The sequence below is a fragment of the Vicia villosa genome, linkage group LG2 (genome assembly GCF_029867415.1).
Source record: "Vicia villosa cultivar HV-30 ecotype Madison, WI linkage group LG2, Vvil1.0, whole genome shotgun sequence".
Classification (NCBI taxonomy): Eukaryota; Viridiplantae; Streptophyta; class Magnoliopsida; order Fabales; family Fabaceae; genus Vicia; species Vicia villosa.
In genome coordinates, this window is record NC_081181.1 from 209712572 (window position 1) to 209726277 (window position 13706).

The window sequence follows — 13706 nt, forward strand, 5'->3', positions numbered from 1 at the left end:
TAATTCCACAGGAAAATTTGCTGCGGATTTTGCTGCGAAAATTTTATTTTGACTAAAAACCAACGGGTGCAGTTACGGTGCATAGATAAAAATCTATGCACCGTGCATAGAGTATTATTGACCATTGGATCATTAGATCAAATTATAATTATTACTCAATACTCAATACTCACTACTCAATAATCAATACTCAATACTCAGTACTCAATACTCAATACTCAATATTGGATTAAAAATATGATCCAATGGCTTAGATTGACTTATGCATGGTGCATAAAGGAAAATCCTTATGCATATTAGCCAATGCCAAAACCAACTACATTACCTAATCCGCAGGTAATTCCGCAGAAAACTTTCCTGCGGAATTACCTGTGAATTTTCTTTTGAATTATATTTTATTATTTTGTGAATAAAAAATATTGTAAAATATATTTCTTTTAAAATAAAATGTTTTTTTCCAAAAATAATAGTAATAATTTTTTTTTAAAACATAATAATAAATTCTTAATTTTTTTTAAAATTTAATAAAGTTATTTTTTTAATGTAATTCTTCAATTCATATTTTAATAAACGGTATGATAATTTTGAAAAATAAAATTAAAAAAATGTATAGAAAAAATAAAAATCTAATAAAATTTTTAAAGTGGGAATCCTATTATTATAATAATGTGTAATATGAAATTATATTTAAACTCTTGTTAAAATATCAATTTTTATATAGGATTTTAAATTTATAAATTATTTTTACTATTTTTTGTTGGAATTAAATAATAACTAATATTTTTTGTTAAAATAAGTTTTGAGAGATGTAGGAGTATTATTGATGTTACAAATTACAAATTAAAATATATTAACATAGAGAATAGATAAAGGAAAACCTAATCGTGTGTTCCAATCTTAACCTCTGTTTCTCTCTCTCGCCGTCGTGAATCGCTCCGGGGTTTCCAGCCACCAGAATGCTTCTGCATCTTCGTGAGTCCTCCGTCTCCGTCTATTCTCCATTGTGAGTCCTCTCCTTCGAATGCTCCTGCATCTTCGTGAATCATCTCCGTCAAGCGCTTCGGCAACATCGTGAATCATCGTTATCGACTGTGTCACATCCATTCGTTCATCTCAATTCTAGGGTTGTTTCAGCGCGTTTTGTTACGCGGATTATAGTGTAAATACTCATTCTTCTCCCCTACTTCACTCCATTTTAACCCTGGGTTCTTTGTTTCAGAGTTGATAAATAGTAGATTCGATGTTGATGTGATGAGGTTATCTAGACAAAACAGAGGACAGAAGGAAAAGATGATTGAAGACTTGATCCTTACATAATCCAGTTATGAGATGACAAGAGGTAAATAAAACCTAATATTTTCAAAAGTTTATTATAATCTGTGTGGAAACTCATTTCCAAAGTTTATTATATTCGGTATATAAATTCGTGAAACATAACTTTTATTGTTGTTTATCCTATCTCTATATATGAAACTTTTAGATTGTCACTTCCAATTTTCAAGAGACTGGATACAGTGATATTTGCTATTAATTTGGTTCATGAAATGTGTTGATATGGTTATCTTATGTTTGTTAATTGCCTTCCAGTTTCAGCAATGCAGGTTATTTATCAGGGATTAGTTGTTGATAGGTAACATATCATTAGGTTATTTGTTGATTAGTTTTTAATTAATTCGGCTATTTAATTAACCTAAAGCGACATGCTACTGTATTTGCAGATCGATCACTTTCGTTAGTCAGGAGACTACGCTCTTCAGTTGTGATGTATGCTTGATTTTTGAAGACTGTAATATCAGTTTTGATAGGAACCAAGTTTGATGATTTCATTCAGCTCCATATTGATGCAAATCTGGCCCTAGCACAAGGGGTTTGTTTGAATTTCTTATAACTTATTTAATTTCGGTTCTTATTTCTCAAGGCATTCTCACTAACTAAAATGGTATTAGACTAATTCAAATGTTTTTGTATGGTTTGAGGTTCAATAATTAGTTTTGGAATACTTATATCTGCAAAAAATGTGCACACATTCTCAACAGTTCATTTTAATCATCAGTATGAAAGGTTTAAATTCTGAAAGATCACTTTGGATTGACTATGAGTACACACTTTAAATACTTATGCAGTGTATAGGAGCCACCACATTAGATGAATATAGGAAGCACATCGAAAAAGATCCCGCTTTAGAGAGGCGATTCCAACCAATTAAAGTGCCTGAACCAACTGTGAGTGAAACCATACAAATTTTGAAAGGGCTAAGAGAGCGCTATGAGATTCACCACAAGCTCCGTTATACCGATGATGCTTGTGTAACTGCTGCAGAGCTCTCACATCAATATATCAGGTTTGTCATAAAATCTATTAATGATTATACTATAAGCACGATATATTTTATTGTTGTAATTTCTAATTTCTACCTCTTTTAATTTGCACTCTTGAATATAAGATCATTGGCAGCACTGTCATTAGCTGCGGATTGCCTCGGTTGCAAATGCTATGGGAAGGTATTTTGTTCACTAGAGAATTTTCAGATGATTTCGAGTTTTTTTTTCTGATGATGTTGAGTTATTTGACTGATTATTTTAGTTGAGCTATAATTTGGCAATTTATTGGTGTTTAATTGGTTCAGTAGTGTGTTAACTTCTTCTTGATTGGTGTATAAATTTGATTGTGTACAAAGTAGATACTTTTTTAGGTAAAGGAATGTGACTTTTCTCCATTTTAGCAGTGGTTTCTGATAACAGTTCCAATCATGTTTGTGATAGTTGATGTTGTGGCAGCTTCGATTGTGAATGAAGTAGATGCTTTTTTTAGAAAAAGGAATGTGACTTTTCTCCAATTTAGAAGTGGTTTTCGGTAACAGTTTCAATCATGTTTGTGATAGTCATAACTCTACTAACACTTGGATCATCAAGTATAGAGATTATGAGCTGCTCAACTTCAATCTTCAAGGCCAGAATATGCTGCTGCTGATTCTCGATCATTCCGCGCCGTAGGCGAGCCTGAGCAATCATGCTTGAAAGCTGCAACCAAAGCATTAGAAAGTGACCAGTTATTAATAGTAATGCTATAGAAGTAGTTGACATATGGAGATAGCATCTATTGAGACTGACCAGTTATGTATTATGATCCTGTGTATCTAAATGTACATATAATGAAATTGCTATCGTTGCGTTGCAGGAGAGGAATACTTGAATTTGTTTTCTCTGAGGATTGCAGACAATTGTTTGCATCTATGTTTCCGTTGCTCATTTTGGCAGAAAGTAAAGGTATCGTTATTTTCGTCCCTTGTGTATCCTAGCAATTGTCTGTTTGTATGTCATTAAATTAATTGTTTGTTGCTTTTTCATGCAAGTTTTGCAGATCTTGATTGTTTCTTATCGTCCCTTGGAAAATGGTTTTTATTGCTTTAAGATGATTGTGTTGTTGTTATTGATGATCTCGTACAGTTAACTATTACGCAGGCCTTCATTCAGTTCGGTATTGCGTTCGACATCAATGACTTTTTCATTTACGGCTTTTTTGTTTTGTTCTTACATGCATAAGTCGTAATCATTGCTTCCTCGATGTTAAGGTCATTGCTTTATTTACTAGTGAGAGAGTTAATATTAGGTGAGAGAGTTGATAGTTAAGTTTTAGGACCAGATTTGCTCATCTTGTTTTATCTTTTGTCATTTAGTGAGAGCCCTTGTTTCAGTTGTTCACATGTAAACTTGCGTTCGACGTTGACGAAATCATTCTCATGGGTAACACTCCTGTCAATGGCCTCCTGCAGCATTGAGAAGATTATACGATGCGGAAGGTAAAGAACAAAATTAAATACTCTCTGAATTAATTTTTGTTATTTCTTATTTACAATGAATGCTTTTTTTTTTGTTTCACTAGCATTTTAGCAATCAATATAAGCAATTAACTAAAAGACAACAATGAACTAAAAGACTCATAAATAAGCACTTTAAGCAATTTGCAAGTGTATTAGGTTGGATGTTAACCAGTGTAGTTTATGAACGGTTGGTACTCTTTTTTTCTCCTTTAAATAATAGTCTCATGCTTATTCTCTCCTGAATGTTATATGCTTTGAAGTGTTGAAGTTGCAGCTAACTTTTATGCTGAATCAGGATATGTTAGTTAGTTGGTTGCAGAGTTTACGGGGATATTCGGCTCTGATTGATATTCCAGTTAATGCTTCCTTTAGCTATTGCAGTAGTAGCGTTTTTGTATCCCTCCAACTATACTCACTCAGGATATTGGTTTTCATCAATAGGTATGCCTCACACTTTTGTAACACTTATTTACTTATGAATTTCGAATATTATGTCTAAACTTATGCTTTGAGTCCTAATATTTTTAGCACAGGAATTTATCTGCTAGCAAAATTTGAAGCTGTTTCCTTCCCTTCGACAATTCACCAACAGGAAAGGAAGAAGTATGTATTTCCTTCCCTTTTGTTTTTGAAGTTTGAATCGACAAACTAACAGTTCGTGTTATTTTCTTGTATATCAAACTAGAGTTCAAACCGTTATGTCAATATTCTTCTAAGTTTGAATTGCAAGGTATGTATTATATTTATGAACAATTCGTTGTCTAAATTTGTTCAACTAGAAGGATAACTAATAAATAATTTTTTGATGGAGGGATAGTTAAGACGTAGGAATCTCACTTTTTGATATGGTTTGAAAGTAACAGTACTACATGTCCATGTCCATGTCTTAAGAGTATTCCTGGATGAGATTTGGTTTGAAAGCGTTAAAGCCAGTTTTGAAGAAATGTTTCCAATTTAAATTCAAAAAATTATTAGAGTTCAATAATTATATATAAACAATATTAATTATACACTAAAAAACTATGAAATTTGTAATGAGTTTATAGTTATGGTGTATGGAATTTGACTTGCATTTTGTTTTGTAATAGGTAATGTGACCTTTGAGGAAGAGTGGAACAATTTATCTAGTAATCATGAAAGAGTAACAATAAAAAAAGTATGTCCTGTTTGTCCCAGTTGCTGAATTTTTGGGTAACATTTCTACTGGTTTTTTTACCCTCGTTATGAATCTGATATGGGCGTGTGTTTACTTGGTTGCCCATATTTGGTACTGTTATGAGGCTGTTGTGTTATCTATACTTGGTACTGTTATGGGGCTGTTGTGTTATCTATATTTGGTTCTACTTAGTAGAATTTTTTGTATCTTAGTGAGTTTTTGTGCTTGAGTCATTTTCCTGCCATATGGTGGCTTGACAGAGTTGGGTTAGATATGAAATGAATGTTGGATGATTGTTGGAAATGTGAGGATCTACCGTTATTACCGGCACTTTTCATTTTAGCTTAAGACTTTTCTTTTCCTGGAGTTCCTTTTCTAATTTCTAGTCTTTGGGATGGATTTTAATATATTATCAGCAAGGGATCTGGTGTCCTTAGGGTGCCTAAGACAGTGGATGTCGAGATTTTGACAATGATGTTACGCAATCATGTCATATGGTGGCTTGACAGTTGGGTTAGATATAAAATGAATGTTTGAAATGTGAGGATAAGACTTTTCTTTTCCTGGAGTTCCTTTTCTAATTTCTAGTCTTTGGGATGGATTTTAATATATTATCAGCAAGGGATCTGGTGTTGGTAGGCTGCCTAAGGCAGTGGGTGTCGAGATAATGTGGCAATGATGTTATGCAATTAGTTTATGCAGTAATAGATAATTGTTAATGACCTGCATGCAGTCCAACACCACATGGTACACCCCTCCCTGTAATACTGCTAGGGGAGCAAATATTAATATAGATAATTTTTTTTTATTTTATATATATTACCTGCGGAATTACCTGCGCATTTTTTCCTGCGGATTTAGCTGCGGAATTACCTGCGAAACTTCCTGCCGAAAATATTACCCACGAAGGTTTTAGCTGGGGACATAAAACCGCAGGAAAATCCGCAGGTAACGTGTTTCCTGCGGAAATTTAGCTAAAATCCGCAGGAAAATTGAGTATTTCTAGTAGTGAATGGATTGATAGAAATTGAATCTAAGTTAAATGGATCAAGGTTAAAATCGTGCATATGAAAACTTTTCTAATAATATTTTAAGCACTCTCTAAATTGTTTTAGAGTCTACATGCAAGAGTACTCAAGATAATTTAGCCTATTTCGTGTTTGCACATGGGAGATAAAAACTCGAATGTAAAAAAGAAGGAAATATGAAATTAAGCAATGAAGAGGAGAGTTCAAATTGCATTATTTTTCTTAATCTGAAGCAATCTATTTATAGACTAAATAATAATGTGATTTTATAAGGTTGTGATCCTTGATAAACACACTCTTTCACCAAATATTGCAACTCTCCACTAAATGTTACAACTATTTGAAACAAATTTATTTAAAGATTTTCTTACAAAATCACAAGTGCACATCATTGTATATTATCAAATCATGAATCACAACTTAAAATATATCACATATTAAATTTAAAAATTTTAAATTTAAGAGATGAATCAAAATTAGCGGAGAGAAAGATAAAATAGGATGATCAATTTTGTAAATAATTAAATATAAAGAATAAAAATTATCTTTAAATTTAACAAATTAATTTGAATTTACTAAAAAGATTTCTCAACAATAATGAATAATAATTAAATTTCTTTCCGCTAATTTTCTCTTTGATTTTTTTTTTAAAGATTCTATCACAATTTTTTTAATTGTTGATTCTATAAAAATAAATTTTTTAATACTATGAGTTTTGGTTGGATATGGATACTTTTAGTGTAACTAAACTTAAATTTTAAATTTATTTTAAAATAAAATAATATTAATATATAATATGCAATTGAATTTCATTATTTTATTAGATAAAAATACCAACTTCCAACTAAATTTAGGGTTACCAAAATCTCTACCTTTTATAAATATTAACCACTTGTTTAAATTAATACTTAAACTAGAATATGACCAACGCATTGTGAGGTTGTTTTTAATCTATTTTTCATATTTTATGTAATTGAAATAATTAAAATAATTTTTTAGATATGATTTTATTGGTGTAAAATTAAATTATTTTTCAAAAAAGTATAATTGTTTTATATAAATGATATATAATTATTAAATTATAAATTTTATTATTTTAATGTTAAATAATTGATATTTAAAATAATATACTTTTGCATTTGTTCGGACTTAAACTTATGATCTCAAATAGAAATTCAATGGGTAATTTTGTCTTTTGAAAAGCGGTGAACCTTAGAAAATATAGTCAGTTAACTAAGTATATTTAATTAGAGTGATTCTCGTATTGTTAGAAAATTTAGTTTAAAATGAGTTTTAATATCATATTTTTCAAAATATTTCTTATAATAAGAATAAATTTTGTTATGAGTTGAATCCTGAGTATTTTACTGATATATTTAAAAAAAATGATATATTTATTATATTGTATATGAGTTTTTGCAAAGTAATTTTAATATCAATTGTTAAAACTAACAATTAGCTCGTCATAAGAGTATTATATGTTGTAAATAGTATGATGAAAGAGTAGTATAACATTTTATTTTTTTTAAAAAAGAAATAAGCTAAAATTATTTTAGATATATTATATACGTAAGATATGTAAAATTTATTTTATTTTTATTTTTATTAATTAATAAATAATTAAAAGGAAAATAGAAATATTGTTTTATAAGTTTTATGGGAATATATAAATAGTTATTAGGTAAACATATTTTTTGTATTTTTCAGTATTCAAACTCGTGATGTCAAATATAATTTCTTTTTGATTTTTAACTTTTGAAAAATGAAGAGACATTTTAAAAGATGCCACATAGAATAATGAGTGATGTGGCAAAAATAATTTTGTGTGACAAATATATTGGGAGTCTATTTTAATATATATAATAGATAATACATGTAAAATGAATGTTATCATTAGAGATTAAATCTAGACCAAACTAAAATTTTTCATTTTTATTTCTTTTCATCCATCTTATTCCACTTCTTCATTTTCCTTCTTCTTTGTCCTTTTTGTCTTTACTTCATCTATTTATTCATTTTTTTAGCTCCACTTCATTTTCTTTCTTTTTCAATAATCTATGAGTTTCTAAAATGGGGGGAAGTAAAATATTGTGTTGACAATTTATGTGGAAGAAATCTTCTAACATGTAAACGTGAAAAAGTGATGGTGATGCTAGTTTAAAATAAGAAAATTGTAGAGTAGTTGTTGAAACCACGAGGTGAGAATTTGGTTCTAGTGCTGAACAACTAACTAATGATAATTGTTGAATTTGAAGAAAACTTTTTGACACAAAAGGATAATGTTAGTGTTTGCAAAATCAAAATTTAAGACTTATCTCAAGGTTTGAAATCTTGGTTTAATAGTATTAAATATGTCACATCACCTAATTTGTACCAGATGTCATAAGAATGTAAAAGAGAACTTATTTTGCTAAAATATTAACACAAAAAATATAGAAAAATTATAGAACTTGCAAGTGTGTTTAGATACATTTAGAGAATACGCAATTTATTATATTGAAATTAAATATCAATATGATATTTATTAGAGATGTTATTTTTTAGGGTCATGCTAACATGTGCCCTAAGGGCACATGTTAAGAGATAAATGTAGAAATTTTTTCTAATAAATTGTGTATTATTTTCATAAAAAGTTTATAATTAATGTATTTATTACGTTTTCCAATACAAATTTACTATATTTAGGTTTCTTAACATGTGCCCCAAGGGCACATGTTAGCTTTATCCTATCTATAATATAAGAAAATTAATGGTTGTGGAAAAGTCCAAAATACCCTTATTTGATTTTTTTCCACCACATTAAAATTGTGGTTTTTTGGTCTTTGTACCATAAAGTTCTTATTTCTATTATTAAAATAATACAACTCTTATATTCGATCAAACTTATCAAATCTCTCTCTATTCTCTATTTTTTTCTCTTTCATCACTTTCTCACTTATTTTTTCCAAAAAAAAATCTATCAATCTATAATATAAGAAAATTAATGGTTGTGGAAAAGTCTAAAATACCCTTATTTGATTTTTTGTCACCACATTAAAATTGTGGTTTTTTCGTCTTTGTACCATAAAGTTCTTAATTTTATTATTAAAATAATACAACTATTATATTTTATCAAACTTATCAAATCTCTCTCTATTCTCTATTTTTTTCTCTTTCATCAATTTCTCACTTCTCTCTTCCAAAAAAAATTTATCAATCTCTAATCTATAATATAAGAAAATTAATGGTTGTGGAAAAGTTTAAAATACCCTTATTTGATTTTTTGCCACCACATTAAAATTGTGGTTTTTTGGTCTTTGTACCATAAAGTTCTTAATTTTATTATTAAAATAATACAACTCTTATATTTTATCAAACTTATCAAATCTCTCTCTATTCTCTATTTTTTTCTCTTTCATCAATTTCTCACTTCTTTCTTCCAAAAAAAATCTATCAATCTCTAATCTATAATATAAGAAAATTAATGGTTGTGGAAAAGTCTAAAATACCCTTATTTGATTTTTTGCCACCACATTAAAATTGTGGTTTTTTGGTCTTTGTACCATAAAGTTCTTAATTTTATTATTAAAATAATACAACTCTTATATTTTATCAAACTTATCAAATCTCTCTCTATTCTCTATTTTTTTTTCTCTTTCATCACTTTCTCACTTATTTCTTCCAAAAAAAAATCTATCAATCAATAATATAAGAAAATTAATAGTTGTGGAAAAGTCCAAAATACCCTTATTTGATTTTTTGCCACCACATTAAAATTGTGGTTTTTTGGTCTTTATACCATAAAGTTCTTATTTTTATTATTAAAATAATACAACTCTTATAATCGATCAAACTTATCAAATCTCTCTCTATTCTCTATTTTTTTCTCTTTCATCACTTTCTCACTTATTTTTTCCAAAAAAAAATCTATCAATCTATAATATAAGAAAATTAATGGTTGTGGAAAAGTCTAAAATACCCTTATTTGATTTTTTGTCACCACATTAAAATTGTGGTTTTTTGGTCTTTGTACCATAAAGTTCTTAATTTTATTATTAAAATAATACAACTCTTATATTTTATCAAACTTATCAAATCTCTCTCTATTCTCTATTTTTTTCTCTTTCATCAATTTCTCACTTCTCTATTCCAAGAAAAAAATTATCAATCTCTAATCTATAATATAAGAAAATTAATGGTTGTGGAAAAGTCTAAAATACCCTTATTTGATTTTTTGCCACCACATTAAAATTGTAGTTTTTTGGTCTTTGTACCATAAAGTTCTTAATTTTATTATTAAAATAATACAACTCTTATATTTTTTCAAACTTATCAAATCTCTCTCTATTCTCTATTTTTTTTCTCTTTCATCACTTTCTCACTTCTTTCTTCCAAAAAAAATCTATCAATCTATAATATAAGAAAATTAATGGTTGTGGAAAAGTCCAAAATACCCTTATTTGATTTTTTTCCACCACATTAAAATTGTGGTTTTTTGGTCTTTGTACCATAAAGTTCTTATTTTTATTATTAAAATAATACAACTCTTATATTCGATCAAACTTATCAAATCTCTCTCTATTCTCTATTTTTTTCTCTTTCATCACTTTCTCACTTATTTTTTCCAAAAAAAAATCTATCAATCTATAATATAAGAAAATTAATGGTTGTGGAAAAGTCTAAAATACCCTTATTTGATTTTTTGTCACCACATTAAAATTGTGGTTTTTTCGTCTTTATACCATAGTTCTTAATTTTATTATTAAAATAATACAACTATTATATTTTATCAAACTTATCAAATCTCTCTCTATTCTCTATTTTTTTCTCTTTCATCAATTTCTCACTTCTCTCTTCCAAAAAAAATTTATCAATCTCTAATCTATAATATAAGAAAATTAATGGTTGTGGAAAAGTTTAAAATACCCTTATTTGATTTTTTGCCACCACATTAAAATTGTGGTTTTTTGGTCTTTGTACCATAAAGTTCTTAATTTTATTATTAAAATAATACAACTCTTATATTTTATCAAACTTATCAAATCTCTCTCTATTCTCTATTTTTTTCTCTTTCATCAATTTCTCACTTCTTTCTTCCAAAAAAAAATCTATCAATCTCTAATCTATAATATAAGAAAATTAATGGTTGTGGAAAAGTCTAAAATACCCTTATTTGATTTTTTGCCACCACATTAAAATTGTGGTTTTTTGGTCTTTGTACCATAAAGTTCTTAATTTTACGAGAAATGGTATTTATGATCAAATATTTTTGATAAAAAATGGTATACAGGAAAAATATATTATTGATCTAAATATTTTAATATACGAAAAATATATTATTGATCTAAATATTTTTTTTTAATAATGGTATAGGGGAAAAAATTTATTATTGATCTAAATAATCTTATATACGAAATTTACTATTGATCCAAATATTTTTGTGAATGATACCTAAACAAAAATGAAAAAAATCTATTATTGATTTAAATATTTTTATATACGAGAAATGGTATTTATAGTTAAATATATTTAATCCAAAAATGATATACGGGAAAAATATATTATTGATCTAAATATTTTTATATATGAAATAATCAATTATTAATCTAATTTTTTTTTAACATTTTTTTTTAAAATCAATGATGTATTCAAATTTGCGTAACCGAACAGAACCCGTGCGTATGCACGGGTTTGTTACTAGTTTTTTATAAAAGAAAACATTCTTTTAAATTTGATTGAAACATAACTTTCATTCCTTTGTTATAAAAGTGTGCATGCATAGTCATTCAAAAAACAGCACTGTCAGACAGTTGTTTTTAATAGTCAGAGTTATGTTGGAATTTTCTTCGTTATTCTTCATTTTAATTGACCTCTTGAACAAATGACCGGTTCACTTTCATTTTATTTTACCTATTCAAATAAGAGAAAGGACAAGAAGAAGATTCTAGACGCTAAATTGGAGATACATTTTCAAAAAACAACATTAGCATACAAAATTATGAATTTGTATGTTTAATCTACCATTAAATATTATTTATTTTCAATTTAATCGATACCATTTTAAAATATTTTTTGTAAAAAATTAAAAAATAAAACATATTTTTGTGAATTACAATATTATAAATGATTAAAATTTCAATTAAAATTTAAGAAGTACATTATTTTTAAAAAAATTGTCTAAAAACATTTAAGTCATTAATCAGTAATAGAGTTCACATTCTTTTGAATTTCACCTTTATTTTATTATGAAAAATAGTTGAAAACATAAGAATATAAAAAAATCAAACAAAATAACAATTAACTTAAAAATAAACTTAAAATAGTGACATTCAATATAATAATTATATATTTTTTTTATATCTAAGATCCATTATTTTTTTTATTGTTTACATTTGAACACCAAAATCGTCATACTAAAAAAAAATTATTAAAAAAACTAATAAATATTATAATTGTGTGTAAATGAATTTAATTAGTTACATGTGTGTTACTTAGATAAAGATACTCAATATCCTTCTTCAATAATGTCACTATTAAAAAAACGATATTTTATGACGATGATTACACCTTATATATCGATAAACCAAAGTATAATTGTTGGTAGGGCTGGAAATGAGTCGAGTCGAGTCGAACTCGCCTCAGCTCAATTTGACTCGTTAAGAATTGGCCGAGTTCGAGTTCGAGTTCGAGTTCGTCACGAACTTTTTCTCCAGCTCAAACTCGACTCGTTAAGAATTGGCCGAGTTTGAGTTCGAGTTCGAGCTCATCACGAACTTTTTTTCCAGCTTAAACTCGACTTGTTAGAAGTTCAAAAACATCTCAGTTCAACTCGTTAGGTTTATCTTGTTAGGTTCAACTCGCTTATTTTCCAAACTTAAATGTAATTTTTTAAAGTCTATATATAGTTGACATTTTAAATTAATATTTTTTAAAATAAAAAATATAAAAATAAAATAAAATTTATAAGATTGAAATTTATACGATGTTGATTCTATTTGTATAATTTTTTTAGAAATAACTTGTTCTCTAGAGAATATAAATTATCAATTAAAACGGTTAGATTAAAAAAATGATAGTGTTAAGATTTGGAGAAAATATTTAAACTTACTCTTAAAGACAATATAATTCATCTCATATATAATCGAGTTGACTCATGAACCTAACGAGTCGAACTATGTATAGTTCAAGTTCGGTTCATTTAACTAACGAACTTCGTTTTTAACTCATATTCGGCTCATATGATTCATGAACCTAATTCAACGATTTAATTATCGAACCGAATTTCAAACTATTTTCGAGTTGGTTTGGTTCATTGCCAGCCCTAATTGTTGGACACGACATGTTTTCTTTTTTAAAAATGCAATCTATTCCTTTGGTTTTAGCTGAAAATCGAAGGGTAAACTAATTATATATATGTTTCGAATTCCAGTAGTTTCAGATTATGATTTTATTTCATTAAAAGTGACACTTACTTGAATATTTTATTTTTAATTTGAAAATAAGCCACTTTTCACCTAAGTTTTGTTTTACAAAAGTCTTTTTAGCTTTGATACTCCAGTGGATATGCTCGTCTTTTGAGAGGACTGAATTCTTTCTTGACTCTGAGGAAAATCTCTCTTGGAAAATTTGCTCTCTCTGACCTTGATGGTTTCGAGAGAGAGATGTTAATCTTGGAAGCCTCAGTTGATGTGTTCATTTTTCGTGAAAAGGAGTTTGATGAAGG